Below are 7661 nucleotides of genomic sequence, written 5' to 3'. Positions count from 1 at the left end.
ATTCTATAAATTATAAAAATTTGTTTTGAGAAAATTGCTGTTGATCTTTCGATAAAGTATTGCAAATATACTTTTATATATTGGATTTTGTATATAAAATTTTACGTGTAATTTACAATTAAAAATTAAGATAAATTGTTATTGAAGATATTTTGCTGCATGAATAAAAACTCGATAAGTCAATAGTTTTATTTTATTAAAAAATAAATAAATAAGTAAATTCTTTATATATAAAGAATTTATTATTTTTATAAAAATCATACAAAAAAATGCAGATCTAGCAGGGAAAAGTACACACTCAGAAGAAAAAGTAGTAAAACTGGGACACCCTGTATGTCATGGACAAAGCGTAGTAAACAAGACTAATTGCGTCAATGATCGAGACATAGATACGTGTTGCTTTTGTTTGATTTTTATGTTATCGTAGCTTTAAAGCGTTAAGAAAATAACGACAGGAAACATGCAGCTCCTGTTACTGCCGTGTATTATTTTAGAATTTTATGTTAATTATTGCATCACACGTTTTCGAATTTTTCCAACGCTGAAAGAATCATCCATTCGAGTTCTACAAAAAATGTAAAAAATTTTATCATGACTTTTTTTGTAAAGACTATAATGTGCTTGAAAATTAGATACTAAAAAATTAAAATCACGCCTATTTATCTCTCTAAAATTTTATCGATAATAAATCTTCTGGCACAAAAAAAGTCGGAAGTTACAATGCATTAACGGATAATAGACTATAAGAATAGAAGCAATATATCGTATCTAATTAAATCTGAACAGGAAACACGTATCTTCTTATTTTTTAACAATGCACAATGTATAAAGCATATCATTCCATTTAAATATGATTTGCTACTCGGGGATGCGTGTAGATCTAAAAATTAACGAACGACGCGAAATCGAGAAATGAGAGTTATCTCTGTGCGACGGATAATCAACATTGTTGCCCGGCTGTTCATATCCCGAGGGGGTTAAAATTCAGAGAGGCTAGGGTACACCAGGACGAGCCATCATCAGCCACGTGAGAGGCGTGGCTTTGCGGATCGGCACGGAGGTCGCATTCCGGTGCGGACTCCGGCACGCGGGGGTCCAGAAGAGAATGATGCGAAAATCGTGATGTCCCCCTCCCTCCCACCGACAAGAACCGCTCGTCTTACTAGTGTCGTCGTGGTGTACATAAGCTCCTCCCTGGCCCTCGTCGTGGTCGTCGTAAAAACGCGCCCCTGCCTCGCACGCCGCCCCTGTCGCCGTGGCTGAGGGGGGGAGGCGGAGAGGAGGGAGAGGACGACGGGGAGGGTACGCCGTAAAAACCCATCTTCCCTCGTGCCCCTCTTTTCGTCGCGTCCCCCCCCCTCCCCCTCTCTCAGCTGGTTCCATCGCGCAACCCCTGTAGACGCGCGACCTCCTTACCCCCCTATTTGCGCCCGAGGAACCGACATTTTTGCAGGGTGGTATACGAACCTCCCCCCTGGTATGCGGTACCCTGCAAAGTACGCGTCCTACCCCACAGTCTTCCTCCCCACTCGCTTCTTCTTTAGTGGCACACGTTTTGGACGTTAAAGGGTGGGCACGAGCAGGAAAACCGCGATGGCACATGCTTACTCCAGGGTGATCCCAATTGTATCCTCCGGAAGGATAAATGTGAAGGGGCTTTCACGAGGCCCGAAATTAAAATTTTAGTAAAGGTGTCTCGTTAAATGCTCGTCTGATATTTTCGTATTTCCCAAGAAATATGTCACGGTGAAACGCAACAATGCCTTTTTACCAAATATTCACCAACATTTTTCGGACGCATAAAGATATGTAACATAATAGCGTCAGCGTGATAATACGTTTTAATCGTGCGCGCGGAAACCGGGAATGAACGTTATATTTCTTGAAATCTCGCATCCTGGAATCTCGGTTTCCTCCGAATCCGTTTTCCCCATTTCTCCCTTCTCCCTCCCTCTCACAGTCTCTCTCTTTCTCTTTCTTCTTTCTCTCTCTTTCTACCCTTTCCTTTCACCATCCCTTCGTCGCTTCTCGCGGACTGCTCTTTTTCCTCCTTCGCCGACATCGCTACGATTCTTTTTGCCACCCCCTCATCGCCAGACCGCCGCCAACCCTCGTACACCCTCCCGCCTTCTCGTATTTTTGCCCCTTTCCCTCCCGCGCTACGCTCTCTCTCTCTCTCTCTCTCTCTCTCTCTCTCTCTCTCTCTCTCTCTATTTCCCCCCCTCGTTCCCCACTCTCGCAGCCTTTCTCCGGACCGGTAGGAAAAGCGCGAGAGACTTTTATTTTCGCACGTAGAAAAAGCAAGGCGGAAAGGGAGGTTTTGCCAGCAGACCGTTACTGCGAGGCGGACGTTTTTTGCGACAGCTCCGTAATCCGTGAAAGGGTGAGAGAGCGCCGGGAGAAGCCAAAGGCGCCGCGATGCTCGGCTCGCTCGTTCATTCGCTCGCTCGCTCGCTCATTCGCGATTTGCATAGAGCGATCCGGACGCTCGACTTGTAGAGACCGACGATCGCTTTATATTGCGCGATTGCATGAGCGTTACGAGAAGGATGCGCCAGTTAATTGTTAGATAATTCAATTTCTTTGCTATTCGGAGTATTGTCCATTATTGGTACTGGAAGAAAGATGGTTTTACGTAAAATCGTTAATCCCATTATGATTTCGCGTAAAGAAAGAATACGTCGAGGGTATCGAATTATATTTCTTCTTTAATTAAAAAAAAAAATGTACATGTTTTTTTCAAATTAAACCTTCGCCATTCTGTTGCGTCTACATCTACATAAAAAATTTAATATATAGATCTAATTTTTATTTTTATTCTTCTAAAATTAGATTGTTTCTTTTTTCGAATCTTTATTGCATTCTCTTTCGTAAATATGTGTATAATGTGTGTGTATATGTGTGTATGTGTGTCCGCAATGTTGAATTTGATTTCATGGATTTATCAAATTCAAATAATTGCACGGATCAATTATTTTCACGAAATGTCGAATGTAATAGTAAACGATTAAATTAATCACGATTGGATTAAAATATATTGAAATTTTTATCTATTGATTAATGCAGCCGAATGCGTACTTTAATAGCATTCTTGATTCATTTTTACTTTTTTTATTTTCAATTGAATTGAAAAATCGCATTTTCTATTTAGAATTTTGAATTGAGTTCACAATGCATTTAAAGAATTGAAATTTTTTTAGATTGAAAGGCATAATGTGTTTCATGCAATTCCTATGAATGAATAAAATTGGGATTGAAAAGAATTCATTCTAATGTTCGCAAATGCCTACTTCTGAAAATCTAGATCCATTCTGGTTTATTGAGAACCTTGTGTATTTTCGAAAATACTGTCAATATGTAATGCGCAATATTTTTGAATCACATTCTGAATTCATGAATTGACTTCTATGCTTAATTATTTGTTACAAACATCGAAACATTTCGCTTGTTTCGAAAAAATAGAGAATGAAAACGACTTTACAACGCTGATTGTAATATATGAAATAAAACTCGAGATAATATTTTTAAGAAATTGATAATATAAAAATTATAAAATTGAAAATTATAAATAAATATAAAATTATAAATTCTAATATGATAACATCTCACTGCTTCCGATTTTTATTATCTCTTTTTTAAAAATATCAATCGTCTCAAGTCCATTTGAAAAGGCATTTTCGCAGTTCATTTAGAAAAAGAATGATAATATCTTTAGCATTAATGCAAAAGTAAATTTGAGACTTTAATATTTCCGTATCATGTGAGAAAAAAGAGTTTAACGGAACGTGCTTAACGAAGTAGCACACTTCCTTGGCCGGAAATATGCAAATTTATCGGAGAAGGAGAGGAAGAGAGGAGCCTGAGAAACACTTGGGAAAGGGGTTGCACGATGGACAATTTTTTGACCAGAGCATAATGTCAACCATAGAAAAACTGATAGAAAAACGAAGGGATAGGCAACCGGCGAACATTACTATGCGTGAGACTTTCATTTGAGGTGTTGCAATATAACGCAGCTGTTTTATTTCTCGTGAAAATCAAACGTTTTAATTCGCAAACTTTCCCGAATGCACTTAATTTTAGGAAAAAAAAAAATCAGAAAAAGAAACGTTTTCATCAATGAGTTGTGATCAATTAGCAATTCATATCTTTGTTTTTTTAGAATTTGACAAATTATTATTAATAAACATTATAAATATACAAAATTTACAACTTTAATTATGTATATACTCGATTAAGAGAAATGTGATATATAGCGCCTAATATATTTGAAAAAAATTACTGTCATGCATTCTTTTTCATTTTTTTAAAAAAGAAATGACATTTCAGATAATTAAAATAATTAAGTGCGTCTTATAAATAGAACTGATAGAATTATTACGTGAAAATAGAAATATGAAGTTTTTTAAATATATTACTACAGTAATCAATTAAATCAATTAGATGCATTTAGCATTAACATTTTCTATTCAATTTATATTATTTATATAAATGTATCGTTAATTTTTCTTTTCATAAAATACCGATTTATCGATAATTGCAATTGTCACCAACAGGTGTCAATAATATCCAATCCATCTGCAGAAAGAAGCCTGATAGTGAATATGTATTTATTTTATCGGTTGAAAATTCACATATATACACAATAATTTATAATTTTTGATCATTCTATCTCTCGTTTCGGTTCTCGTCTTTAAATAATGAATAAATCGCACAAAGTGTCTGCTTAAACGAATTGCTGTCACCGTGATGTGTGTAGAATATATTTATCTGAATATTTATTAGAATATATTTTCTTTCTGCCTCTCAGCTTTAAAAAAAAAGGAGGGGGGGGGGGATTTTTAAGCTTCGCTTAAAACCAAAGTAATGTTAGTGCAATCGGATCTAAGAGGCTTTCTATAATAAACTATTAGTAATAAATTAGAAGTCAGAAGCCAGAAATTGATCAATCACAGTCGAATGTGAGAAGACTAATCGATTGTGATTGGGTAATTTTTATTCCCAATTTAACTCCTAATTTATTAATGGTTTATTGTAGAAATTAAATTTAAAAAAGTTACTAATCATAATCAATTATTCTTCTTATATTTGACTAATAATTGATCAATTTCTTACAGCTTAAGGCTTAAAACTTAAAATTTAAAATCTTATTGCAGACGTTATTTAAAATATCTAAATGTTCATTGTTATAGATTCATTTTATTTTTATCATTACATATTTTCTGTTTCATTCTATATAAATCGTTTGACATTATTTAAATTATTCTTACAGTTACACGTATTGGACTACGTTCAAAGCTTCATCTGAATGTCATACTTATTACTTTATTCTATCTTTATCATTCATTAAACGTAAAATAAGCATAAAATGACACTCGAGCGAAATTTTCGAATGCAACCTTAGCGAGTTATCACTGAAAAGTTGTATTCAAATCAATTTTAATGGATTTAATATTAAAATTTTGCTATTAGTAATTACATTGATCAATATTAATTGATTGTAATAATATACATAATGCTTGCATATAAGAAATTAAAATATGTTTAAGTGTAGAGCAAAAATAATTTGTAAAATATATAATGCCGATTAGTAATTTGTTTTAATACTTTTAATAAATAGACGTCGCTTCAATACATGCACAATCTTTTAAAAATTAATCTCTAATTGTTGTTAATTTTGAAAAAAATAGTTCTTAGTAAATAAAAAATGGAAATTTTAATGATTGAAAATTTACATTTACCAATCATAATAAATATTATCAAAAATTCAAAAAACTTAAAAAAATCATTTCACTTTTGTATTTTAGATCAAATCAAATTTTTAAATATAAAATTTAATAATATATATAAATCAATTTTTAAATATATATTGAAATATACATTTCATTCTTTATTTTCAAAATTATACTTTCTTCATCAAAAAAATGATCAAGATAAATGAATCTGTGAATAAATTTCTTGCCATCAATTATTCATAATCGATTCTTTATGCCCGTTATTAAATGATTTACATTGTTTTAATCCATGATAGCATTATTGTATTTATATTGCAATATTAAAAATAATAGAAAGTGTAAAAATATTCTTTGAAAATTAATCATTCAAAAATTGCATAAAATATATCGTAATTATGAAAAATAATTATATCTAGAAATTATTTGAAATAATTGTGGTGACCAAACAGGTTAAGCAGATTACTTGCGGCGCGCCTGATGATGCGGCAATTCGGCCATCTCTACTTTCGCTTTACCAACTGAGCGCTTCGCGAAACATATAAGTGGCATCGGCCCACAATCTTCCGCATATAAAAAAAAAATTTGATGTCCATCAATATATATAACAAAATTATCCTCAATATCTTTCTGTAAGTAAAATATTTTTTAAAGCATTGTCATCTCTTGCGTAATAGTATTTTTTGTGGAAAAAACATTTTTAATGCTTTAATTTATTTATTAAAGATAAATTACGATAAGTAAATTAAATGAAAATACCTTTGTTAAATGTTTTTTTTATATGATATAACGGAATTGTAATTACACATCGTGATGATCGTATCTCATTCTATAGGAAGACAATATTAGAAGACAGTGTTCGGAAATTGCAAGAATGTAATAAAAAACATTCAATAAATCGAAGTATTAAGTACTTAATTATGTTCTAATGCAAGATAATGCTTAATAAAATATTAAGACATAGAAAATGTATAAACATTATATCTATATATATACTTAGCGTATACACAATCATTATAAAAGTATAAGTTATCAAAATGTAAAAAACAATTACATCTATTTAGTTTACATCAATGTGGTAAGTCGAGCGGTAAAGAGGTAATCGGTGGAACTGCAAAAGCAAATTGCATGCTTATGCTATTATTATCAGCATAAGCTTTTGTCAACTACATTAATCTTGATGTTTACAAAGAGAGAAATGAACAGTTATATTTTACATTCTGAAAAATATAAACATAAAATACCTACATCAACGATGGTAGGTACGTGGCATTAGATAGCTGTGAATGATATATAACAGAAAACTTCGACGAGTATGTAAATGTACATGTAAATATGTAAAAATAAAACTGATTAAATAAAGAGGCAAGCACTATAATCATTAATTTAATCTAATTATCTCATTATAATATATATAATCATTAATTTAATCTAATTCTCTCTGTTTTCATAATCATTCATTCATGATTATTCTTAAGGATTATTCATAAATTAATTATGAATTAATTTCCAATAATTTCCTATAATTAATTATGAATCCATTATATCCATTCAATTTCTTCTACTTGCAATTAGAATGAAATTTATTATCAAAATCTTATCTGTTAAAAGATTTGGATTAAAGATACACGAGAAAAAGAACACATCACACATCAAATTCGTAAAGCGAGTCAATGATAAAAATATTTTTGACTTATTTTAACACAAACAGCTTTTTAGGAACTCGTAGGCGCTCTATTCTTAAATCTACTTTGTAATTTCGGAAGCGATGCATCGGCAATTATGGTAGTTCATTTACTAAAGCTATAAAATAGAAATCTTTAGTTTATATAATACTTTCTGTGATAGTTTCGCGATCTTTTTGAACAAGTATATACTCGTATTGCGTTAGTTTTCGTACATTATAAAGTACAAAATAGTGCAATTAAT

Source organism: Atta colombica, unplaced genomic scaffold, assembly GCF_001594045.1.
Source record: "Atta colombica isolate Treedump-2 unplaced genomic scaffold, Acol1.0 scaffold155, whole genome shotgun sequence".
In the NCBI taxonomy this organism is placed as follows: Eukaryota; Metazoa; Arthropoda; class Insecta; order Hymenoptera; family Formicidae; genus Atta; species Atta colombica.
Note: the sequence above shows the minus strand (reverse complement) of the source record.